The sequence below is a fragment of the Dermochelys coriacea genome, chromosome 6 (assembly GCF_009764565.3).
Source record: "Dermochelys coriacea isolate rDerCor1 chromosome 6, rDerCor1.pri.v4, whole genome shotgun sequence".
Taxonomy (NCBI): Eukaryota; Metazoa; Chordata; order Testudines; family Dermochelyidae; genus Dermochelys; species Dermochelys coriacea.
The window spans coordinates 103,851,399-103,878,501 of NC_050073.1; the positions used below are offsets into that span (position 1 = coordinate 103,851,399).

At 41.5% G+C, this 27,103-nt stretch overlaps 1 long non-coding RNA gene across 1 annotated transcript in view; it reads left to right on the plus strand.

The window, feature by feature from the left end:
- LOC122460711 overlaps positions 1-27,103 on the plus strand; it is a 72,186-nt gene that overhangs the window by 11,032 nt on the left and 34,051 nt on the right. The window contains exon 2 of the long non-coding RNA XR_006282167.1: positions 2,682-2,881. This is a non-coding gene — a long non-coding RNA (uncharacterized LOC122460711). The remainder of the gene's footprint in view (positions 1-2,681; positions 2,882-27,103) is intronic.

A 27,103-nucleotide genomic window follows, 5' to 3' on the forward strand; every position in this document is an offset into this window, starting at 1 on the left:
TGGCTTCTGGGGAAAGCAATGAATTTACAGGAATCCCACACCAAGATTAAAAATATGTTTGTTTACTTCATAGAGAACATGCATGCTTAAACTCATGGGAAACTGGACCAGTATTCAACTGATGGCCAATAGCCATCGTCTCAGACAAAAGAGACATCTTTGAACACTGAAGAGGCAAATTATCAGCAAGCTCCTAAAAATTAGAACTGTGTAGGAAAATGGTTTTGCAGGTCAGCAAGAATTTGAGATTTTGAAAATTTTCCCCTCCCAAATCAGGATGAAAAATCAAAAATCTCAGTAATTGTTGTGACTCAATAAGCTGAAATTTTGGGGGAACTGAAATGAAACATTGCAATTGATCCTATCATTTTGAAATAATTCATTTCAGTTTACTTTTTCAAGGATTTTGGGGGGAAAGGGTTGTTTGTTTTTAGTATAAATTAAAGAAAAATCATTTCAAACCAAAAAATGAAATGTTACATTTCAAAAACATTAAAATAGAATATTTTTTAAAAATTTCAACTCTTTTTCTAATAGGGAGATTTGTTGAAATCCATCCTTTCATTTCAGCTAGCCAGCATTTTCTGATGAAAAATATTTTGTTGGAGAATTCCCAACCTGCTCTACTGAGAATGTTTTAAAAAGCTACCAGTTCATTAGAGATAATCACTCTCATCTCATTACTAAATAACAGCAGAGTTGATGCCTTAACCAATTTCAGAATGGGAAAAAGAATTTTGGCAGAAAGCAAAGAAAACCCTCTACCCCTAAAAATTTCTAAAATTGAGCCTTTTTTTGGTGTAGGTTTTGTTTTTTTAAACTTCAGAGATGCTCAGTTCAAGGAACAAGCATAGCAGCTCTCATATTGAAGGAACCAGATTCCTCAGCTCTAGTGCCAACATAGGCTGCTGAGAAGGACTGCCTCATCCTCATGTTGTCCACATTGCTTCATAATATTTAACAAAAGCGATATCATTATTAGTAGTAGTTATTATTATTTGTATTATCATAGCACCTGGGAGCCCCAGTCATGGACCAGGACCCCATCGTGCTAGGCACTGTACAGAGACAGATAAAAAAGACACTCCCTGGCCCTAAAGGATTACAATCTAAGGCCTTGTCTACACTACAGGGAAAAATCGATCTAAGCTACACAATATGAGTTACTTGAATAGCATAACTCAAGTCGACGTAGCTGAGATCTACTTACCGCGGGGTCCACACTACACATTGTCAGTGGAAGATGCTCTTCTGTCGACTCCCCTTACTTTTCTCGATCTGGTGGAATATAGGAGTCAACAGGAGAGCGATCTGCAGCCGATTTAGCCATCTGCACTAGCGCTAAATCGACTACCGATACATCGATTGCCGTGCATCGATCCCCCGGTAAGTGTAAACAAGCCCTCAGTAGAAGACAAGACACCACAGACTGACAGGGGAGTACAAGGAAATAATGAGACAATATTGATCAGCATGATAGGCTGTGATCTCAGCAAACCAGCAGCTGACTAATACTGGGCTAAATCCTCAGCTAATGTAAATCAGTGGAGCTCCACTGAAGTCAATTTACACCTGCTGAGGATCTGGCCCACTGGCTTTTGTATTTTAATATTAGATATCTATAAAATGCAACATTAAGGATTGACTGTTAATTTCCTTTTAAAGATAAAATTTACTGGACTTTTAATTATTTGAAATTTGGTTGAGAGCTCAGTTTACATGATAAGTTTTAAACAGTGGAGCTCTGCCAGGTTTGAATAATCTATGTGAGAGAAAAAAAACCTAGCATGTGTGTGCATGCACACACACACACACATACAAGTATTAAAAGGCATTATCATGTGTGATGAAGATAATGAAAGCTACTTGCAAAATGGATCACTGTTTTGCATCAGTGCAAAATTTATCACTTGACTTTTGTACTGCTTTAAACCTATATGCCTGGCTGAAAGGATAGATTGTAGCAGGGACACCTTCTCCAGGTGATCTTGGATTATTTTTATAATGCAGGCAGAGGCCGCCAACCATTCCTTTCAGTTTTGTTATTAAAATTACTATCTTAATATTTTCAACATATTTGCAAGCAGTGATCAAGACCAAAGCTGTCCTATGAACTAAAATCACTGCTGGGCCTGATTCTATCCCCTTTGCAAGCAATAATAATTTTGACACTGAATTAAACAGAAGCAGACCTATTGTATAAGGCAGGGGTAGTCAATAGGCAGATGATGGGCCAAATCTGGACCACCATGTGCTTTCGGACAGACCATAAAATCTTTTTATTTACTTATCATCATCATTATTGTTTATTATTAATTATTATTATTATTATTTTCTCTGGAGTCTGCACCTTGACGAAGAAATTTGGACTTTGACAAAAAATAACTGACTACCCCTGATCTACAGTCAGAGTTCTGCAATTGACTACAGGCTAGTACAGTGCTGCACCCACGCACAGTTGCAGACTCAAAGCCCACTTCAATACCTAAATTCTGAGAGAAGGGTTTAAACTCTTTTTACTAAATCAATCCCCTTCATGTAGGCAGAACTGTCTCCTTGATGACTCCTCCTCATACCATATGTGCAGAACCATGTGTGTGGACTTCAGACACAAAGGATAATTGAGGCCAAAGCATATGAATAATAATAGCTACGTCTTATGTTTTGTTTTTTATCTTTAGATCTGAAAACGCTCTGCAAAGGAAGTCACTATCAATATCTCAATTTACAGATGGGGAAACTGAGGCACAGAGCATGACTTGCCCTGGGTCAACCGGCAGGCCAGTGCCAGAACTGGAAATTGAACCAGATCTCCTAAAGTCCAGCCCATGGCTTTATCTGCTAGTCAACACTGCTTGAACATGTATCTTTGTCATTATCGGTGAGTAATAATTAGTTATCATTATAGGGATTATTATTACATTAGTGAATGTTTTGAATATTGTGTTTTATATTATTATGAAGGTGCTTAAAGCATCAAAACCCATAAAAAATGGCTAAGGAAACAAATTATATTATGTATCACTAGGCTGTGTGATGTAATGGAAGCAATAGGTTTGATATAAGCACAGATCACATTGAAAATGATTTATAATTCTCTGAAGTGTATTGCCAGGGATACAAGTCTTAGCAAGACCTGTTATTCTTCCTTTGAAACCTACTATAAATATATGTCTACATGGACATAGAAAGTCTTAATTTCTCTAAATTACAACTGAGAAAAAGCAAGCTGGAGAAGGAAATGTAGCAAGCCAACCCAATGGGAATTTTCCAATGAATTCCAAGGGAAAGCACATTGGAATAGTAGCGATGGAAAACAGAGCAGAGTGGTGTGAAGGGACTTCAGGCACAGAGGCCATATCTGCCATCTGTTAGTTTTTTCCATTTTTACAAGGCTTGAAAAAGACACTCGCCCACTTGCCAGGAGCGAGTGGGAAACATTCTCTGGTGAGCACAGGCAGCCGCAGCAGCAGTAAAGTGAAGTTTACAAGAATGTGATCCATTTTACTAGGAATGCTTAGAGGCTGCTGCTGTTGAGGAAGAAGAGCTGAGGATAGAACGGACAAGAGGAGAAGAGAGACCCTCTTTTCTCCCCATTACTCTAAGGGTGGGTACCAAATTACTAGTATGAGAGCGACTGTAATAAACCAACAGATGGGGTTTAGAAAGAAATTCTCCTCATTCCTTCCTCTGGAAGCATCTGGCCCTGGGCACTGGTAGAGACGGGACACAAAGCTTGCTGCACCATGGTTCTGATTTAGTATGGCAATCCCCATGCTCCTATATTCCAAATGAGTTAAAATCATATTAACATGGGAGTGACTATGCTAATAGTGGTGGTAAGGCTCTGAGCATGCCCGCTGTGAATGACATCCTCCCAAAAGCCAGGACCGACTCAGGCTGAGCTGAGTCCTTTTGTAGTTTATTTTTAAAAATTCTCTGCTTTTTCTTCTGACAAGCTTGGCTTTTGAGTGTTTATTAATCAATACAACTCAAACGCTGGTATTAGGTGTAGCATTCACATCCTGAATAGAACAAAGTATAGAACACGATCATATCACACTGCTACTCCATGCCAGTGGTGCAACTTCAGAAAAATGTGGGGGGGGGCAAAGTTGTATAGAACATTTTATGCAATTTTATTATATCCTGCAAAGTCAGGGATGAGGAGTGGAAGACATGCAGACCTATGAAAAGTCAGAGGAGGGCAAACCAAGATCTGTGGGGGACACCTGCTTCCTTACCCCATAGCAAATGAAGCCTCTGCTCTGTGCCTTACAATGACTCCCAATGCAATTCCAGAGAACGTTTATGGTTCCATCTCCAATCCTCAAAACCCTCAGATCTAGTCTCGGATCTAGCAATCTCCAGGAGTTCTTCACTTTGCACTCCCCAGAAATGGGATGCTGTGACTAACAGGACCCAGGTAAAGGTTTCTGGGGCAATATATTCTCAAGGAAGGGCCCCAACAATGGCACCTCTTGTAACAAGAGATCAGAATGAGTTCAAGTTTTACTGCCTTTGCAACACAATGCAAGGCTCTCCTACTTGCACAAACCTTGCCATGATTCTATGGTGAGGGTTCAATAGAAACTCATATAATGAAAAATGGAGTGATGGTGAGAGGGGAAAACCAAAAGAAATAACAGAGGGTGAGAAAAGAAACAGCGTTTAGGGAATTTGAAAAGCCAGGATGATCTGGGAAGAAAGAGAACACCTCTGAATTGCATCAGAGCTCTCATCTTAGTTGGACACCAATCAAGCAGTGGTGGGGCAGCCTCTTGGCAGGGCTATGTGAGAGCTGATGCTTTGGCAAGGAAGAATAACACGGAGGGGCTCTCAATTACGTATATCACAGAAACAAACACTGGCTACACGACCTGCATTGGAGCAATAGACTGAAAGGGAATATCCTGAGTACTGAGAAACCCTAATCTTCTTTGGACTTTCCTTTAAGGATCAATTGAGTATACTAATCTAATGTTCAATTGGTGCGCCTAGGGTTTTTATGACATTTTCAGAGAGCCCTAGCTATTTCAGACTGGAAATAAGGCATATATATTTAACTGTGAAGGTAATTAACCATTGAAATAATTTACCAAGAGATGTGGTGGATTCTTTATCACATTACATTTTTAAATCAAGATTGGGATTTTTGGGTTTCTAAATGCTATGACAGAAATTATAGGATTGATGTAGGAATCACTGGGTGAAATATTATGGCCTGTGTGATGCAAGTCAGACTAAACCAGGGGTTTGTGGCTTGTTCAGGGTAAACAGGCATGGCCGCTAGCAGTTCCCAGTGGCGTCGGTTCACCGATCCCAGCCAATGGGCGCTACGGGAAGTGATGGCCTGGCCCACACTGCTTCCCGTAGCTCCCATTGGCCAGGAATGGTGAACTGCAGCCACTGGGAGCTGCAAGGGCAGTACCTGTGAACGCTCAGGTAAACAAAGTGTCTCGCAGCCCGCCAGGAGTTTACCTTGAACAAGTTGTGAACCATGTTTGGGAACCTCTGGACTAAACGATCATGGTAGTGGTCTGGCCTTAACATCTGTGAATCATCTTTCAGTTTGATCCATTTGTTAGAGTGTATGTTGGAACCCACCAAATGGTAGCAATCAATGGATCTAGCAGATTGCGCACCTTCAGCTCTTGCCTGTTATCAGTGGCACTGCACACCTGATGTGCTGCCAAATAAAATAACTGAAAATTGCTGATGTACCCCCACAATATTTCAGCCATTGCACTGGTTACTGGGAATGAAAGTGCTGGAAAATTCACCAGAAAACCTATCCTTGCAAATGACCCAGGCTGAATTTACACAGTCAAAAAGTTGAGAAAAGCTTGTGAACTTTGATTTTAGCTAAATTTGAACTCCGAACCATTTAAAGTTCTTCCTACATCCCACCTCCCCAGGTCACACACTTACGAAGAGATACTGAAAATGTTGCAAAGCACCCAGGTTATCTAGGAAATTAAAATGGTTGTCATTTTCAGTAGACCTTAATCCCACCCCCTACCCCCCAATTAAATATGATGGGCTGTGATATCATCACTTTGAACTAAATTCTACACCCCTCTGCAATTTAAATGGCTCAACCACATATGGTACATTGGTTAGACACATTCATTTCTTACAAAACCTGCCAAGTCTCAATATTATACAATTATCTGCTGTACGGATAGAGGCACCTATAGACACAGATTTTTTTTCCAATGTATGCACACAGCCAATTTTACGGTAGAGTCACTAATATCTCTGGATCATTAAAATATTTTTCACTCAGTATATTCATAACTATAACTAAATTTGTGGATTCAATGACATTGGGTTGTTCCAGAAAGCAGCCTAGCAGTTTTCATGACAGACAGAAATAAAAAGCAATGAAATTATGCTGATTTTTAAACATAATTTTCCAGTAGTTTAAAAAGAATAAGTTTTTCATTTAAAAAAGCCAGCAGGATCAGCAGGCAACTAAGTTCTGTTTTAGTTGAAAATCAGTGGGAGGGAATATAAAGCCATATTTTTTCCCCCTAAACGGAACTGAAGCTGCAGTTGTAATCAGCCAAGATTCTTTTTTAAACATATTGCAAAAGAGGTAGTTTTTAAAAATCCATATAGCAACATATCAATTGCAAATTTGCTTTTAGTAGCTCTTCTTGCCATACAAAGAAAGCTATATATTTGGGAAGGCAGAAAGGGGGGTGGGATGTGTAAGTATAATTGTGTTTATTCATTTAGATTTATAAAAATCTCTATAGACAACCATCTTACACCAGGGCCATCCCAAAACTAAATGTAAAGTACTGCTTATCCCTCCTTGAAGATAAAGAAATGTCCACCCGCTAAGTGAGAATAATAAAACAAAACCAAATTCCTCCAACCCTCAGCTCGACCTTTCCTTAAAAGGACAGGGCGGTGGGGTGGAATGAGCTTTGCAACTTGCTATGAAGGGTAACAAATAAGGACTATGGTGGAACAAATGTGGGAGAGAGCAAAGGACCCACCATAAGGAACGTTCTTGCAGAACCTTCTTCCTGTTTATAAGGCCTGATCCAAAGTCCGTTAAAATCAGTTGGCATTCTTCCATGAACTTCACTGGGATTGGACCAGGCCCACAATGAAGAAGTTTCACTCTGAAAGCCTCTACTGATCTCAGCTGAGGAAGCATTACATGGAAAAAGGGGTAAATTTTCAGGTAGGCAGGTCCCAGGCCACTTAAGACTTCATAGGCTAACATCAGCATCTTGGAATCCATCCAGAAATTTACTAGTGCATATTCTAGAGCACTGGTGTAATATACTCTTTAGTTGAAATATCATTTTAAGCAGATATTGTGCACTAGCCTCAGTTTCTGAGTGGACTCAAGTGTGTAAGATATAGAGACTTTCCCAAAGCCATAGAGGAAGTCAGTGGCAGAGTGAGAATAAGAATTCAGGGGTTCCTGACTCCTATTGCATTAGATTACATTGCCTGTCTAAAACACAAGAATTGTTTATGCAGACTGGAGATATAAAAATCCACAGGCACAAAAAACTGGAAGCCTCTTGAAATATGTCTCTTTCTATGCTTTTTTTTGTTATTAACATTCTGATTTTAAATGTTTTTTAAACGCTGTTAATATAACAGATGTAAAGTTTTATGATAGTCAAGCCACTTGCTGCAGGCCTTCTATGAAAATATGCTGGGCCACTAAACAATAAGGCTAGGGATGCCTCCTAGAAAAGAAAAAAAAACAAGGAAGGAATAAAAGGGCATCCTTCACACTTTCAAAATGAAATTAAAGGGCTAATTATCTCAAAAATTCATAATGATATAAGATAGAGCTGTTTGAGGTTGTTACTTTTTTTATAAGCATCCTGGAAATCTTATTAATAGATATATTATTCACAAGGTTTAATTTAAAGCAATTTTATCTATTGCTTGAAGGGATTTTAACCCCAGTGAAGCAGGGGGACAGGATTCCTGAGATACCGGAATTTTTAGCATTTCCACATATTTAGTTGATGTGTGGAAGCTCTGATACCTATCACACAGAAGCACTGAGCTGTTTTTAGATCAGGCTGGAAGACATGTAGGGTTTAGAGAACATATTGAAAACTAGAGAAGAGCCTGAACTTGATATGCACCCTCACTACGATTATACTTCTGGTCAGATTTGAATCCAGATTCCTAATTTTAAAAAGATTGTACCATGCAAGAAGAACCAATTTTAAACTTGGAGATAGCTCTGATATAGACTGAGATCTGCATGTGAATTTTGCATATTAGGCCCATCTCTATTTTAAACCAACTTTAAAGAAAAATATGTATTTTGAGCTTTAGCCACACCATTGGTTGATTTCCGGGTTGCTGTGTTTGTCTATGCTGGTCTGAATAATAATATATTATTTTGAATCCATGATTTTGGTTATGAAAAAGGCAAGTTTATCAAAGACAGTAAGCATGATACTTACTAAAAGTAATTCCTGTTAAGGTTTGGTCACAGAAAGGTAAAAAAAGAGACAGATGGCCTCCAGGTTTGACACTTAATTGACCTGCAACTGTTCTATAGTCCAGGGAATAATTGCCATGTAAAAAAAAGCATTAAACTATAGACACTGCGATTCCCTCACCCTGACAATAGCATTTGACATCATTAAGGTGTAAGCGTGTCCTGCATGGCTGACCAAACCAAGCCTTGGGTCACTTTAATAATTAAAGAGATGAGTAAAATCAATAACTCCAAGCTGTAGCAGTTTACAGCACAATAACTGGTATCATGTGGTATAAAGGGCAGTAACAACCTCCTACTTATTAAGGCTGGATGAAATTGATTGGTAAAATTGTTCACTAGTTTGTTTTCAAGCTCTTCCCAGTCAACTTTTCATGAAATTTCAATAACTTAATGATTTCTTTTTTAAAGTATTGGGTGTGAAATCTACTTATGCTTTGAAATGTCAGAGATTTCCCATGGCAGCTATCTTTGGCAATTTCTGGTTTGTGGAGGAAAGACAGGGACAGCCAGATCAATCCACAAACAGTGCTTCATTCAGACACATTGATAATAGTACTATACACACAGGCAAAGTAAGCCAGAAACCATGCATTCTGGTTCCACATCCAGAAGAGAAATGGAAAAATGTGCACTCCTACTCAAAACAGAAGGATATATAAATCTAATGGAAAACTTTAAAACAAGGTTCACAGCACAGAGACTCATCCATCCTATCAAATCCAGAAGCTCTCCTTGTTACTCGCCCTTCGGCCCACTGGAGTAGCACAGGCGCAACCAATCATGGAACCGGAAAGAGTTCTATGTTACATTTAAGACCAATTAAAATCAATTAGCCCTATCATACATTCAAACAAGTATATGTGGAAATGTTCCTCTGAATTTTCCAGGGTCATCCTACTGGGATGTGAAAATCTCTCATCACAGAACTTGCCTGAAAATTTTCAATTTTTTGTAAAATTTCACCAATTTGATTGAAGGTTCTGGAATCTCAAAAACAGACACATTAAAATCGAGGGAAGGAGGGAAACAAACACAAACAACCAAAAATCATTGTGAATATTCTGATCACCTCTAATACTTACATGTTTGGAAAAATGAACCTCTAATTTATTATTCTCTGCATCAAAGTTACTCAGGTGTATAGCTAACTAGCTAAATTTTCAGCTCATGTAAATTGGCACGAGCTCCACAAAAATATGAAGATTTAAACCACCTGAGATTCTGTCTCCTTATTTCACATTTGAAAGGCAAAAGGTAATTCAGTGGACAGAGCCAGGGGCCAAGGTCTCAGGGTCACCAAGAAACACAGCAACCTGATTGTTTTTTGGTGATTTCCTCCTACTATCCTGTTTTTAGGGCTCATGTTCAACTTGTCAAAGTTGTCATAACAGTAACCTTTTGCCATCAATTTAAACTGAGCTTTTAAAGTTGCTTGTTGTTGAGTAAAGAATCATTGCAGGCCTGTAAATGATAACCCTCAAACCCTAGCTTTTGTTGGCTCACAGACCTCTTAAATGAAATAGAGTGTGCAGCAAAACTGCATCAAGATTAAAGAGCCTAACTGGTGATAACTTTGAATGATTTTATCTTAATAAACTTTCTGTACTTGATTAGCCTGGATAAACAAGATATAGATCACTCATGATAAGTGGAAAACTACAGATAAACTGGTCATCATTTCAAGATTAAAATGCCCTTCTATTCAAAGATTGTAATCCAGAATCCTGTGCTGATTTTTAGTCTATTTTCATATGGCCTCTAGCTCATGAAGTACAAAAATGAATTTCAGAGTTAATGCTTTTGCTTTTTCTTTAACTCACTCCATAGTACCTACTCTATGCATTGTAGACGTCCCAGAATACTGCCTAATCTTATGGTGCTCTAATGTAAGGGTTGCTTCGGCCTAGTCATCTATGGCTCTCATAGTGTGCTAACAGTAGGCTGGCAACAGAGGTCAGAATTCTTTTGGGGTGCAGAGATTGATGAAAATTAGAGAGATGTCCATGATATGCAACTGAATTCAGATTTCTCTCTACTTCAGGGAGTGGGGATGGTTGCATCTGGGGTCCAAGTTTGGGTCCACTTTTCTTAAATTAGAACCTTTCCATTGCCAACATTGCCTTCATTTAGCACCCTCTGTATTTTCAGTGTTATAAAGTTTGTTTTGTTTTTTTCAGTGTCGGGAAGAGGTATTAGCAACACACCACTCCCCCTCATGGTAGACCTTTCAATTCTGCCAAACGTAGCTAGAGTATGGAAAGCTGTCCTGCGAGTGACAAGTGGCAAAGCAGCAGGTTCAGATGGCATTCCTGCAGAGATCTTCAAATGTGGGGGCCATGGGCTGATCAGGAAACTCAAAGGCCTCTACTTAAGGTTTTGGGAACAGGAGGCAGTGCTAGAGGAACTTAAAGATGTCAACATTATTCACCTTTACAAGATAAAAGGCAATCTTGCTTCTTGAGACTGCAAGAAAGACACTTGCCCGAGTCACACTAAACCAGCTTTTGGAGAAGATACTGCTTGAAAACCAGGGTGGGCATGGTACTTAATACATGATCTTTGCATCTAGCAAATTCAGGAGAAATGATGTGAGCAGAATCCAGACATATATAATTTTTTCGCACTTTTATTAAGTTTTTCACTCTGTAAATAGAGATGGCCTGCGGACAGTGCTCTTCAATAAGTTTGTCAATATTGTTAAATCTTTTCATGCAGGATTGACCAAAGCCGCTTCTCAGATCTCTTTGTAAACATGAATGGAGTAAAACAAGGGTGTGTTCTTGCTCCAATATTATTCAGCATTGTGTTTGCAGCTGTCCTAATAGATGCATGTAGGGACACTGATTGTGGCATTTATATGCAGAAACATCTGGCTGGATGCGTCTTGAATCTACATCGCCTGAATGTGAAGACAAAAGTAATGAAGAAAGTTATTTGCAAATTACTGTTCACTGATGATTATGCTTTATTGGCCCATAACCTCAGGGACATTTAGGTGCTCACTGACTGTTTTGCGAGTGCAGGAAAACATTTTGGCTTAATGATCTGCCTAAAAAAAGCCAGAAATCATGGTCTAGCCTTGACTGGAAAGTATTGCAACTACTCCATTTGTGTCCATTGACAATGTACTGTTGTTGAAAATTTTGCTACCTAGGCAGTGTCATTTCACGAGATGTAATGATTGACGATGACATTACAAAGTGCATTGGTGCAGCTAGGGATGACTTCAGAAAACTTCAGCATTGTCTCAGAAATGAACAGACTGCAAACAAAAATTAATGCTTAGCTCACCATCATCATCACTACACTTCTCTATATGGGGATTACTGACCAACGACACATAACACACTTCAATCTATGATGTCTACAGCAGCTAACAGGAATTCATGGCAAAATTTGATTTCAAACACAAAGGTCCTTGAGTGCTGCAACATCACAGACATTGATGATTTCATAGTTGTGCAGTCATACCGTCTGACAGTAGAATACTAAAGGCCATCTCTTATGGAGAATTGTAGAATAGAACTCGTTTTAGGGGCAAACCAAGAAAATATTATGAAGAGACTCTTCAATGTCAACCTCCAATCTTCCAAATTGCCCACAACACCAGTGAGCTCTTAGCCCATGATAAGATCCAATGGCAGCAGCTCTGCTATATCAGACTGAAAGATTTTGAGAGCTCTCAGATTACTGCAACCAAAGAGCAGTTTGAAGCATAAAGCTAAAAGCAGCACACATTCATCTACAATTGTCTTCATTTGTGCCACTTGCAGATGGGCATGCCGGTCTGAAATTCATCTTTGGTCTCATCTCAGGACCCACAATAAGTGACTGTAGCTCATTCATTGAATGCAACGGGAGATTCAGCCACTTACCCAGAACTGTAAATTAATAAGAATTAGGATTGGAAGGGATTAGGGCTGGAGGTGATTCTAATCCAATCCTTTCTACTTCATTGCAGGGATCGAATAGAATGAATTATGGCAAAGTAGTAGTCTCTCTGTACTTAAAGTTGCAGGTAGTGCTGATGGAATCTATATTGCTCTTCTTCAATTCCTCTATCATGGAGTTGGTTTTGGAGTATTCCTAGATAACTATTTTTTTTGTTTCTTACATTCAACCCATGTCTATCTATTTGTGCATTTAGAGCGACCTCACCCTTGTAGTATCGGGATTCTCCAGTTCAGACCTTACACTCTTCTGTCCCATTAGTTAATATTTATACTGTGATTGGAACATGGAAATACTATATGAAATGTGTTACTATTAAAACTATTATTATGATAGTTCCTTCCTACAATACTTATTCATGTAATACCTTATATTTCCATCTCAACTATACACTATTTATTACCTATGCATTAGTTCCTAATTTTTAAACCCTTATCACTTAGCCCACAAACCATTTCCAATTAAATATGTCCCAATAAAAAGATCAAATCCCATATTTGCTCCAGAAGAAAACTATGATTAAATTTCTTTGCCTCCTCCGGAAAACATGTAATTCTTCACTCCAAAATATACTACTGCTTCTTCTGCGACACCATCCACTTCTGCTTCTTCAAGACTAGACGGACAGATTCTTTCTTCTTGACAAAAAGAAAAGGAGTACTTGTGGCACCTTAGAGACTAACAAATTTAGTCTCTAAGGTGCCACAAGTACTCCTTTTCTTTTTGCGAATACAGACTAACACGGCTGCTACTCTGAAACCTGTTTCTTCTTGACATATCAGATCCTGTTCTAGCATAAATTCCTGGGTTATCAGCTGGTTCCTGCCCCAGTGGCTGTTCTAACAAACTTGACAAAGCTCTGATGTCTGATCTAGAGTCCTTGGCATTGCAGTGTTCCATCACTTCTTACTTCTCAGTCTTTAATATAAATGTCTTCCTCACAGAGTAGTAAGCTCTAGTAATTCATGCCCTCATAATTATTCCAGAAACTTCACTGCTTGGTCCATTAGGCATCTTACAACAAATGGTGTCACCATACATGAGCTTTAGATCCCAGTATCACGTACTTATTTAAGTCCCATATCATCTCTGTACTAACAGCTTTCAAACACATCTGTGCTGTACACACGGAACCAGGAGATTCTAGTTGTGCTTCACTACACTGCCTTTCTCTGTGGTGGCTATTTATCTCAGTCTCTGGTATACCAGGTGTCCTATTCAAATTAGCTCCAAACCTTCCAGGCATACAAGTTTCTGTTTGTCCATCTTCTTTTGGGGGGGTGGGGCAATTTCCATGCAATCCTTTACATCTTATTTATATTACCCCAGAGGTAAGCAGACCTCTAACACAGCTCCAGGAGCTTTATAAATCCTTCATCTCCTCCTTCCTTTCTCTCAGCAGCCAACCCAGGCTTAGCATCCCTTCCTCTTTTATCTTGATTTCCTCTACCAGCTATTTTCTTTCTGACCTCTTCTATGCCTCTGTCTTCTCATACCAATTTCCTTTCTAACTCTAATCCACAGTCTCAAAATCACCATCATCAAATTTCACACAAAACTTCTTTTTAATTCATTAGCATCTGTGAGAGCACAGTAACATAAATTAACCTTAAAACTTCCCAGTCTACCTTTTCAAAATTTTAGTCCCGTCTGAGTTCTCTCCCACACACACTATTTATTGTGACATCATTTATGGGGTTTATCTTTACAGAAGAAAAGAATGAAGCAATGACCATATATCATTTTAAATTGCTTTGGTTTGGTAGTTCTACATTTTATGAATATCAAGAGATACACACACTAACAGGAAAACTAGACGGAATATGACAGAATTTCAAGTTGCTAAAGATGATAAAGAAATTGCAATACCAGATGTGTCCAGTTGCCATTTAGCGGCTCAGGTAGTCTATTTCAAGCAATGGGTGGTAGGTCAGAAATTAATCTACTGGAGACAAATTGAACCTGCCAATTCTGTCCCTCCACATATTCAGTCACTCTCATTGTTATTTTGGATTCAATGTTGAAATACCCCTTGATGGGCTTTTTTACTGAAATGCTAGAGTAAGAGCCATGTGTTATCCCTTCTTTCTTATGTATAGTAATGCAGGTTTTCTCCTTGCATAACAAAAACTACCATTGACTCCGATGTGAGCAAAGTTGGGACAATGCTGAACATCAATGAAAAATCCAACCTGGAGACACTATACTGTTCAAGATAATGTTTTTATATGCCCTGCATTAGTTATGGCATATGAATATGAGCAATTATCTTTAATAACTAAAAGGGTGTGGTTCAGTTGGACAGGCATTCACCAAACCTCCCTAAATGTGAATTTAATATCTTTCCTAATTTACATTTGTTGAAAGGTTTCTCAACCAACAATTAGTGTCTTCGGGGGGGAGGAAGCATGTTTGGTCTATGTAACTTAGGGTATGTGTACATGAACATTTAGTTTGCACCAAGTTGGAGTGTAATCTACCCTGCACTAGTCTGCTGTGCACTAACTGTCTGTGAAGATCCTACTGCTGCACTCTAGAAGTTCCTTAGTGCAATTTAATCTACCCCACTTTGAAATGGAGTTGATCAAAGTCTACTAGGGAACTTTTTAGTGCATAGCAGCAGGGTCCACGCGGACACTTAGTGAGCAGCAGGTAGGGAGACCAGATAGCAAGTGTGAAAAATTGGGACGGGGTGGTGGGTAATAGGGGCCTATATAAGGAAAAGCCCCAACCATCAGGACTGTCCCTATAAAATTGGGACATACGGTCACCCAAGCAGTAGGTTAGTGCATGGTAGATTTACACCCCAACTTGCTTCAGACTAACGGTATGTCTACACTATGAAATTAGGTCAATTTTATAGAAGTCGATTTTTAAAAATCGATTTTATACAGTCAATTGTGTATGTCCCCACTAAGTACATTAAGTCAGCGGAGTGCATCCTCAATACCGTGGCTAGCATCGACTTACGGAGTGGTGCACTGTGGGTAGCTATACCAGAGTTCCCGCAGTCTCTGCTGCCCATTGGAATTCTGGGTTAAGCTCCCAATGCCTGACGAAACATTGTTGCGGATGGTGTTGGGTACATGTGGTCAGTTGCCCCTCCCTCCTTACCTCACTCCCTCAGCGAAAGCAATGGCAGACATCATTTCACGCCTTTTTTCCTGGGTTACCGTGCAGACGCCATACCATGGCAAGCATGGAGGCCGCTCAGCTCACCACTGCTGTTGTGAGCATTGTAAACCCCTCACGCATTATCTTGGAGTATGTGCAGAACGGGGCTAAGAGACGCCAGCACGAGGATGATTGTGATGAGGACATGGACACAGACATTCCTGAAAGCACAGGCTGTGGCAATTGGGACATCATGGCGGCAGTGGGGCTGGCTGATACAGTGGAATGCTGATTCTGGGCCCAGCAAACAAGCACAGACTGGTGGGACCGCATAGTGTTGCAGGTATGGGATGATTCACAGTGATTGCAAAACTTTCGCATGCATAAAGCCACTTTCCTTGAACTTTGTGAATTGCTTTCCCCCGCCTTGAAGCACAGGAATACCAGGATGAGAGCTTCCCTGACAGTTGAGAAGTGAGTGACGATAGCCCTGTGGAAGCTTGCAACACCTGACTGCTACTGGTCAGTCGGGAATCAATTTGGAATGGGCAAGTCTACTGTGGGGACTGCTGTGATCCAAGTAGCCAATGCAATCACTGATGTTCTGTTATCAAGAGTAGTGACTCTGGGAAATGTGCAGGTCGTACTGGATGGCTTTGCTGCAATGGGGCTCCCTGACTGTGGTGGGGCAATAGACAGAACGCATATCCCTATCTTGGCACCGGACCACCTTGCCAACCAGTATGTAAACTGCAAGGGGTACTTCTCAATGGTGCTGCAAGCACTGGTGGATCACAAGGGACGTTTCACCAACATCAATATGGGATGGCCGGGAAAGGTGCATGACGCTCGCAACTTTAGGAACTCCAGGCTGTACAAGCAGTTGCAAGAAGGGACTTACTTCCCAGACCAGAAAATTACTGTTGGGGATGTTGAAATGCCAGTAGTTATCCTTGGGGACCCAACTTACCCCTTGCTCCCATGGCTCATGAAGCCGTACACAGGCAGCTTGGACAGTAGTAAGGAGCAGTTCAACTATAGGCTGAGCAAGTGCAGAATGGTGGTAGAATGTGCCTTTGGATGTTTAAAAGCTCACTGGTGCTGTTTGCTGACTAGTTTAGACCTCAGCGCAACCAAAATTCCCATTGCTGCTTGCTATGTACTCGATTATATCTGTGAGGGTAAGGGGGAGATGTTTATGGTGGGGTGGGAGGTTGAGGCAAATCGCCTGACGGCCAATTTTGAGCAGCCAGACACCAGGGCGATTAGAAGAGCACAGCTAGGTATGCTGCACATCAGGGAGGCTTTGAAAACCAGTTTCATGACTGGCCAGGCTATGGTGTGACAGTTGTGTGTGTTTCTCCTTGCTGCAAATCTGCCCTCTTTGTTGATTTTAATTCCCTGTAAGCCAACCACCCTCCCCCCCTTCGATCACAACTGGCAAAGGAAATAAATAAGTATTGTTCTGAAACCATGCATTCTTTCTTTATTAATTAAAAAAAAAAGTGAGCTAACTGACAAGGTAGCCCGGGTGGGGTGGGGTGTGGGAGCAGGGAAGGACAAGGCCACATTGCTTATTGTAGCCACACTACAAATCAAAACTGTTAGAATGACAGCCTTCTGTTGCTTGGGCCATCCTCTGGAGTGGAGTGGCTGAGTGCCTGGAGCCTCTCCCCCGTGTTCTTGGGCATCTGGGTGAAGAGGATATGGAACTTGGGAAGGAGGGCAGGTGGCTATACAGTGGATGCAGAGGGGGTCTGTGCTTTTGTTGGCTTTCCTGCAGCTCCAACAGATGCTTCATCATGTCCGTTTGCTCCCCCATTAATCTCAGCATCGCCTCCTGCCTCTGCTCTTCGTGCTCACTTAATGCTTTCCTAGCCTCTGCCACTGAATGCCTCCATGCATTAAGTTGTTCCCTATCAGTGTGGGAGGACTGTATGAGCTCGGAAAACATGTCATCACGAGTGCATTTTTTTCACCTACTAATCTGCAATAACCTCAGGGACGGAGATGATAGGGGGAGAATAGAAACATTTGCACCTGCAGGGAGATAAAAAGGGAGAGTAAAATTTATGATATATTTCTGGGAACAAAAGGGAAACTCTTTCACAGTGAATCAAACAATTCACAGCAGACACAACATGTGCTTTAGGCACAAGGTCGCATTTTGCCTTTAATACTGAGCGCCTGCTAATATGGTGACATATCACAAACAGCGGGGCAACAGAATTCAGTTTCCAGGCAGCCATGGTAAGACTTTTGGTATGCGGGGTTGGCTTCTTATGCCTTCATAACATGTGGGAATGGTTTCAAACTGCAGCACCATCCTTTCCCATAGCAAGCAATGCCGGCTGGGTTTCACATTTAAAAGGAGGGGCTGCAGTTTTCAGGTGGATGTGCAGCACACACCTCCCCCCATCCCACCACATGACTATTCTCTGGGATGATCCCTTCACCCCTCCCTGCTGTGTGGCTATTCTCCGGGATGATCCCTTCACCCCTCCCCCTGCCGCGTGGCTATTCTCCAGGATGATCCCTTCACCCCTTCCCCTGCCGCGTGGCTATTTTCCAGGATGATCCCTTTTAGCCAAGTGCAAACAACCCAGCATGAATGGGGTCCTTTTACTGTTCCCTTACAAAAATTCCCCTATTTCAACCAGGTGACCATGAATGATATCACTCTCCTGAGGCTAACACAGAAAGATATAGACTGAATGTTGCTTGAATGCAACCAAAACCCAGGACCATTCGCTGACATGCTTTGTGCTGCAATGTTTCCAGATTACTTGCTACTGGCTTGGCATGGTAAAGTGTCCTACCATGGAGGACGAAATAAGGCAGCCCTCCCCAGAAACCTTCTGCAAAGGTTTTCAGAGTACCTGCAGGAGAGCTTCATGGAGGTGTCTCTGGAGGATTCCCGCTCCATCCGGAGAGACATTAACAGACTTTTCCATAGCTGTACTGGCCACGAATGCATCCCGATTCTTCAGGGCAAATCTAACATTAAACACTATTGCTTTTAAACCCTGTATTGTATTTACACATGTGCACTCACCAGAGCTGCCTTCTCCGGCTTCAGGGTCAGGGATCCCGCCTTGGGAAGGTATTGGCTCCAGGGTGATGAAAAGGTCCTGATTGCTGGTGAGAATGGATTCACCACTTGCCTGCTGCACATTCTCCTCCTCCTTCTTTTCCGCATCCACAAAATCCTCCTCCCTGTTGCGTGAGACTCCCCACTTGCAGGTGTCCACAGACAGTGGTGGGGTAGTGGTAGGATCCCCTCCTAGAATGCCATGCAGCTGATCATAGAAGCGGCATGTAAGGGGCTCTGACCCAGAGCGACAGTTTGCTTCTTTTGTCTTTTGGTAGGCTTGCCTGAGCTCCTTAACTTTCACACGGCACTGTTGTGTGTCCCTGTTGTAGCCTCTCTCTACCATGCCCTGTATGATTTTGGAATATATGTTAGCATTTCTTCTCTTTGATCAGAGTTCGGCCTATACAGATTCTTCTCCCCATACAGTAATCAGATCTAGTGTCTCCCTTTTGGTCCACGCTGGAGCTCGTTTGCGATTCTTGGGGGACTACATGGTCACCTGTGCTGCTGAGCTTGCCACGCTGACCAAACAGGAAATGAAATTCAAAATTTCCTGGGGCTTTTCCTCTGTACCTGGCTAGTGCATCGGAGTTCAAAGTGTTGTCCAGAGCAGTCACACTGGAGCACTCGGGGATAGCTCCTGGAGGCCAATACTGTCGAATTGCGTCTGCACTACCCCAAATTTGACCCAGCAAGGTCGATTTTAGTGCTACACTGCTCACAGGGGAGGAGTACAGAAGTCGATTTTAAGAGTCCTTTAGGTCTACGGAAAGAGGTTGGTTGTGTAGAAGCATTCATTTTAAAATTAACCTAATGCGGCTAAATTCGACCTAACCCCGTAGTGTAGACCAGGGCTAAGTGTTCATGTAGATGAGCCCTTAGCATTTGCTTCTAACAAATGCATTCAAATAGGTGGAAAGATGCAGATGACATGCCATTTTTGTTGTCTTCTGGTGCCAGGTCAGCTGGCTCCATTCCTGGATGATGAAACTTTTATCTCGTCAATAGGCTTTCTATCATCCACTGGATGTCTGATTTAGCTTAGAGCACAAGATCTTTTTCAGACAGTCTATCAAAATCAGTGCAGTTTCCACACAATACCTTCTTCCTAAAGTCTGCATAACTACCATTTATTTGACAGTGCCCCGAAGTGTGTTGGGTGCTTTACAGTACACGAAAAAAGTAGGGTTCCTATTTCAATGAGCTTACACCTCAGTATGACAAATGATGAAATGAATGGTATAACAGGCAGTAGTGAAAAGATTAGGTGGAGAAAGATTTCAGCAATAAGGGCTCCAATTTAGCAAAGCATTTTAAGCACATGCTTATCTCTGAGCATTAGATTAGACTGTTTGATGAACTGGTACTAAGAAAACATGGCTGCTCATTTTAGTCAAGTGGTCAATTAAAAGTGTTTGATAGACAGACAGACACTGTTGTCCCTTCTTCAAACCCCAGTGTGGCCCCTCTGCTGAGCAGTAACAGGACTCTGGGCCCTTGCAGGTCAGCTTTCCAGTAGAGGAGAAATCAGTGATACAGGTTCTGGGTATACTCTAAGTGTAACTTATTTCATTTACACATATACACTTTTACTGAAACAGAGGCAGTCAAAAATAGTGGACAGGCAATCCCCTCCTCCAGATATCTCAGTCCACACACTAGTGTCCGGTTCCCTGGAAGGTGCTCTGCCCCAAAAACTGACTCTTGTTAGAGTGATTAAGGATGAGACCAAACCTTCCTGAAGTTTACCAGAGCTTCCATTCCCAAACTAGGTGCCCAGTTTTCAACCGGAAAGTTCAGTTGAAAAGGAGACCTGGCAGCGTCAGTCAGATGTGCTGACCGTACACGAAAAGTCCAGTTACTGTGGAGTGGGGGGAGGTGCCAGGTCATTAACCTGTGCCAGCCCCTGCTCAGCTCGGGCCACATCCTAACTGCAGACAGGTTTCTTATCAAGCTGCAGCACCTCCTATTCCAGCGCCAGAGCAGAGGGAGCCCAGCTGTGGGGGGGGAAGGGAGGTGGAGACCATCCAGAGAGCGACAATGGAGGGGGGAAGAGAAGCGAGCAACAGGCTCAGGGCCTTGGGAGACGAGGTGGAGAAGGAGCATGGCCTTGGGGGAGGAAGCGAAGAAGGGGGCAGGGCCTCGGGGGTCTGGTTACCAGCAATTAGAAAGGTGGCAACCTTACCCCAAACACCCTTGCGTAGCCAAACAATACAGGCATTTCTTTCAAGACTAAAAACTGGCTCGCACACTAAAAAAAGAACTTGGTAGACTCATGCAACAGTGCCACTTGCTGACACCTGTCATAACAATATTAATTAGGATTGACTCACTTGGGGCCAGATTGTGACATTTAGCTGTGGGCTGAGTAGGGGGCAGAGCAGACCGCACTGCTGTATAGGAAACTCAAGGAAATATCATGCTGCTGGGAAATACAATCCATTACCAAGTGGCCCGATATTCAGAGGGACTGTTGGGTTACACAGTAGCCCTGCCTTTTACCTGTCCCTTTGGAGAATCATTTGCCTCTGGGTCAGACACAGGGAGAAGCCACTGCACTGTAAACAACACAGGTCCTTGTACAGGCTGTTCAAAGAGAGAGACTTGTATAAGGAACTGACTGTTACAATCTGGCCATCAACCTCAGCCTGGACCAGTCCACACAAGAGATCCACTTCCTGGACACTACGGTGCTAATAAGCGATGGTCACATAAACACCACCCTGTATCGGAAACCTACTGACCGCTATTCCTACCTACATGCCTCTAGCTTTCATCCAGATCATACCACTCGATCTATTGTCTACAGCCAAGCGCTACGATATAACCGCATTTGCTCCAACCCCTCAGACAGAGACAAACACCTACAAGATCTCTATCATGCATTCCTACAACTACAATACCCACCTGCTGAAGTGAAGAAACAGATTGACAGAGCCAGAAGAGTACCCAGAAGTCACCTACTACAGGACAGGCCCAACAAAGAAAACAACAGAACGCCACTAGCCATCACCTTCAGCCCCCAACTAAAACCTCTCCAACGCAACATCAAGGATCTACAACCTATCCTGAAGGACGAGCCATCACTCTCACAGATCTTGGGAGACAGACTAGTCCTTGCTTACAGACAGCCCCCCAATCTGAAACAAATACTCACCAGCAACCACACACCACACAACAGAACCACTAACCCAGGAACCTATCCTTGCAACAAAGCCCGTTGCCAACTCTGCCACATATCTATTCAGGGGATACCATCATAGGGCCTAATCACATCAGCCACACTATCAGAGGCTCGTTCACCTGCGCATCTACCAATGTGATATATGCCATCATGTGCCAGCAATGCCCCTCTGCCATGTACATTGGCCAAACTGGACAGTCTCTACGTAAAAGAATGAATGGACACAAATCAGACGTCAAGAATTATAACATTCAAAAACCAGTTGGAGAACACTTCAATCTCTCTGGTCACTCGATCACAGACCTAAGAGTGGCTATACTTCAACAAAAAAGCTTCAAAAACAGACTCCAAAGAGAGACTGCTGAATTGGAATTAATTTGCAAACTGGATACAATTAACTTAGGCTTGAATAGAGACTGGGAATGGATGAGTCATTACACAAAGTAAAACTATTTCCCCATGGTATTTCTCCCTCCCACCCCACCCCCCACTGTTCCTCTGATATTCTTGTTAACTGCTGGAATTAGCCTACCTTGCTTGTCACCATGGAAGGTTTTCCTCCTTTCCCCCCCCTGCTGCTGGTGATGGCTTATCTTAAGTGATCACTCTCCTTACAGTGTGTATGATAAACCCATTGTTTCATGTTCTCTCTGTGTGTGTATATAAATCTCTCCTCTGTTTTTTCCACCAAATGCATCCGATGAAGTGAGCTGTAGCTCACAAAAGCTTATGCTCTAATAAATTTGTTAGTCTCTAAGGTGCCACAAGTACTCCTTTTCTTTTTGCGAATACAGACTAACACGGCTGCTACTCTGAAACAATCTGGCCTGTATTTTAAGCATTGTGGGAGAAAGGCGAGGAATTTATATGAGGAGAGGGGAGCAGCTTGGCCATCCAGAGAAGGAAGGGACATTCCAGGTACAGGGGACAGTATACAAAAAGGCACAGGCAACCCTTTGCAGAAAGTGGGTGAATGACTTATCAAACCTGGTGTCATTGGCAGAGTGAAGGGTGTCAGGGGAAAGCCGTGATCATTTATAAGTATGGAGCAGTAAGCTGAGTGCCATCTCAACAATTTCTTTAAAAAAAAAAATCTGGATGTTTATTGATAAAGAACACATAGGATTATCTATACCAGATTAGATTATTGCTCCACTTAGTCTATGTTACATCTGTTAGTGCCTGACTCTATAAAGGAAGGTGAAGCCTTTACACAGATGCACCTTAGCAACTGAGAAACTTTGTACAAGGAGTAAAATTCCTTCCTGACCGTTGCAGGTTTTGTAATCATCTTATTCCCTGAAGCATGTGATTATCCTTATTATCTTAGCTTTAACTATAAAATATTATTAGTGATCATAAATGTATTCAGCCCTTTTTAATCAAACTACATTATTTACCTTGATTACTGCCTGTAGCATTGCATTTTGTAGGTCAACTGTATCTTGCATATCTGAAGCTTATCCAAAATGTCCTGCAAATGAGGTCCAACATTTTATAAATCTTATAAGAAAAAAGTTTCCTGGCTAGTACTTCCTGCTTGTTTGAGGATGGCAGGAATACTGCAAGAATTGCGTGCTTTGAGATATTTCAGTCTTTTCACCACCAGTCCTGAATATAGCTGGATAAAGAAGCTGCATGTTTATGAAAATTAAAATATAGTAAAGAACAAAAATAAGTTAATCTCAGGTAAATATAGTAATCATAATAGTGCTAGTGATTTCTACAGGTCTGTAGATCTCAAAGGATGTTACAACTGTGGGCAAACATCATTTCTGACATTCTACACATGAGGTAATTGACCTGCAGCCAAATTTTCAACAGCAGTCTCTAATCTTGGGTGCCCCATTAGACACACCTTGGGCCTGATTTTAATAAATGCTGAGCACCTGCAGCTTCCATTGACTTTTGCTGTCACAATAGATGTTCAGCACCTCAGAAAATCAGGCCCACCAAAATAAAGTGTCACCCAACATTGTTTTGATTTAAGAGAATACAAATTTCCTCAGTAGCAGCAATGTTGCAAATAAATTACGAGTTCTAATTAGCAATTTGAAATAATATTATTCAAGTACTAGCATTACAAGTAATGCAACCCACTAGCTGACAAAGAAGGAGTTAACTGTAGCTTCAGAACAGAATTAATGGTCAGTATCAAAGGTCAGAAACAGAGAAACTGCATCCAAGAGGCCAATACCCTGCTCAGCACAAACTTGACCTCCTGCTGACCTGCAGCTGTCATGGAGTCCTAGAAGTCACTGGTCAGGTCCAAAGTGAAGCAATCTGACCCTAGAGCTCAGAGTTACCATGACAATGACCTCCAGCTATTATTTATTGACTGGCTTCTCTGCATGCTTCACTAGGCCTCTGGTCAGTGGTGAAAGATGTATTGATTATACATTAGTCTGCTAGGACTGGCTGGCATCATAAGCTTTTGAGAAATACATACCAACTCTCACACATTATTAGCGTAATTGGCATAATGCTAAAAGGACACATAAGATAGTTTTATTTTACCTGGCGGTCATGACATTCACTGATATAAAGGATATAATCACAGAAACTGAATAAGATATTAAATGTGAAATTTTGTACAAAAACTCTGAGAGCTCCAAGCTGGAAATATATACATTGCTTTCTAACATGTCACCATTTAATTTAGCATCCAAAACACTGTATCCATGCATGTTTTCTCAATTTATGTCAGCCAAAACTCTGAAAGAAGGGCATAAAAAAATTGGGGCTATTGTGACCAAAAACCACAGTAAGAAATGTGTGATTTTTTAACTGCTTAATTCACATCCTGTTTTCAAAACCAAAGAGTTAAAAAATAAAAGATGATGTGTCAACTGAGGCTTTTTAAATGATCAGTCTGTTACGTTTCACTGTGGCTATTGCCTTTATATACTGGGTATTTACAGATACCCTTTCAATTATAAAGCCATGAGAGAAAAAGGCACTTGCTATGGAAATATGAAATTGAATAAAACAAATCTATTTTTTCATATTCTAAATGCATGTAATAATTGAGAAAATGGAGGTTTGGGGTTTTTATAAAAATTCAGATCACTGAAACTCCTATGTATCAACCTGCGTCTTAATATGAGTCTTCATAATGTGTGGGAAATGAGTTTAGAGAAGTACTGATTAAGCAAATTGAGTGAAAAATAAAATTATACTTTTTTTAAGTGATTACTATATGAGAATGACAATAAATTTTACTTAGTCCATTTACTCTGTCAAATTCAAAACAGGATTACTCAGTTCTGTTGTGGTTAAAAAAAAAATTTAGTTTACAAAAAAAAAGAATCAAGTTCTGACTCTCTACTACCCCATGCGAAGAACACAAAAGCCCATTTTGGGAGATACAAGATAATCAGTGGACACATGCCAGCTGATGGAAGAGGCTGTATTACAGCGTGCCCCAGGGAATTCATATGATTCTCCTAGCCAGGTGATAAGATAATTTCTAAACTGGAACCAGCAGGATAAGAGCAGAGAAATAAGATGGAGATTTACATGGTCTGATTTTAGGTTGTCCTGCCTTACGAGCAGCCAGATGATTTAGTAGGAGCAGTTAAAGTAGGCTTGGCTTTCAGAAAGTTTGAATGACAGTTAATTGTGTTAAGTTAATGTCGGTCTTGTTGAGCCCATAGAACACTTTATTGATTGTTAACAAATAAATTTAAAGCCAAACCATAAAAGTCTCACACATACAGAAAGAAACATTATATGTATGTTTACTAGCAGCATATCATTCATTCTGATTAAAACAAAACACAGCACTAATGGCATAGGACAGCAGTTCTCAGCCTGAGATTCGGGGCTCCGTGGTTTCAGGAGTCCACCAAAATAAACCAGACAGCAGGACCAGTAAGCCCTAACCCCACCGCCTGGGGTTGAGGCCAAACCCTAAGCCCCCACATCCCAAGGCTGAAGCGGAAGCCCGAGCAACTTATCTTTGTATCTTTGGGGGGCCTCTTAAGGCATGGGACCCTGGGCAATTGCCCTGCTTGCTACTCCATAATGCTGGCCCTGGCTTTTAATCTACTGGATATGCAGAAAAACAGTTGTTGTGGCACAGGTTGGCCATGGAATTTTTATAGTATGTTGAGGGGGCCTCAAAAAGAAAAAAGGTTGAGAACCCCTGGCACAGGGGGCCTGAAAAGGTGCTGCTCACAGCCAGTCAGATGTTCAAATCCCCAGCTAAACTATGTGTCTGAACCACCTCACTAAGTGAATATTAAGGGAATTTGTATTTGCTGCGAATGGCATCTTTCAGCTGAAACAACAGACTAATGGCTCCAATGTGGCCCTTGGAACCTAAGCCATGTTAGGGGAGAGAATGGGAGGTGGGATTCTGCCTGCATGAATTTCCCTCTGAAATGCAAAACACCTCTTGGGCATTTGGGGAAAGGTTGTTCATTGCTATATCTTTGTAAGGGTGTAGTTAGCACTATGCCAGTGAAGCTCTACCAGCCCACCAAAGGGGTGAGGTCATTTACTGGCTCTTTCTAGACAGGGCAGTGTTTGGGTGAGGTAAGGAGGGGGAGAACATTAGTCCTATAGCTTCAGGGATGAGGACATAGGCAGCATAGTCAAAATTTACATTGAAGGGCATATCCTCATATTCTGGGGGTTGCTTCTACCTCTGGGGCCATTATCTCTGCTGGCAGTGTTAGTGGACCCTTCCCCTCTTCCTCCTGAGCAATTTGCAGACAAATCAGCGCTGCCTCTTCTATCATGAGCTAGAGGTGGGGACGAGGCCCCCTGCTATCTGCCCTCTTCTAGTGCATTGAATGTTTGTGCACGAGATAACACTGCTTGGTACTCCGGCCCTTAGGAGGATTCCTGCTTCTGGCTGTAACAATCCCAAACTTTCCACATATTTCAAGGCACAAATTCAGGAACAAGTTAGCATTTGTGCAAATAGAGCATCCTATGTTTGTTTGTGCCAGAGTGCAAACTCCTATTTTATAATGGTTCTTCATAAACACTGTCTGAATTTTCCAGAACCCATGATTGTTAGTCTATCACTCGAGCATCACTGAATCTGACCTCAAGAATTGCATACAGACAATCATATGACTGAAGATGAACAAAACAGAATCAGGAATCAGCAGATAAACACATCTCACCCACACCTAGGTAGCTCAAGGTTCACTGACAAAACAAAAGCATTCTATGGTGTGTAATAGAACCAAAATGAAAGTTGAAGTCACTTCCACCAAAGACAATTTTTACATTTGTAGAACAGCCA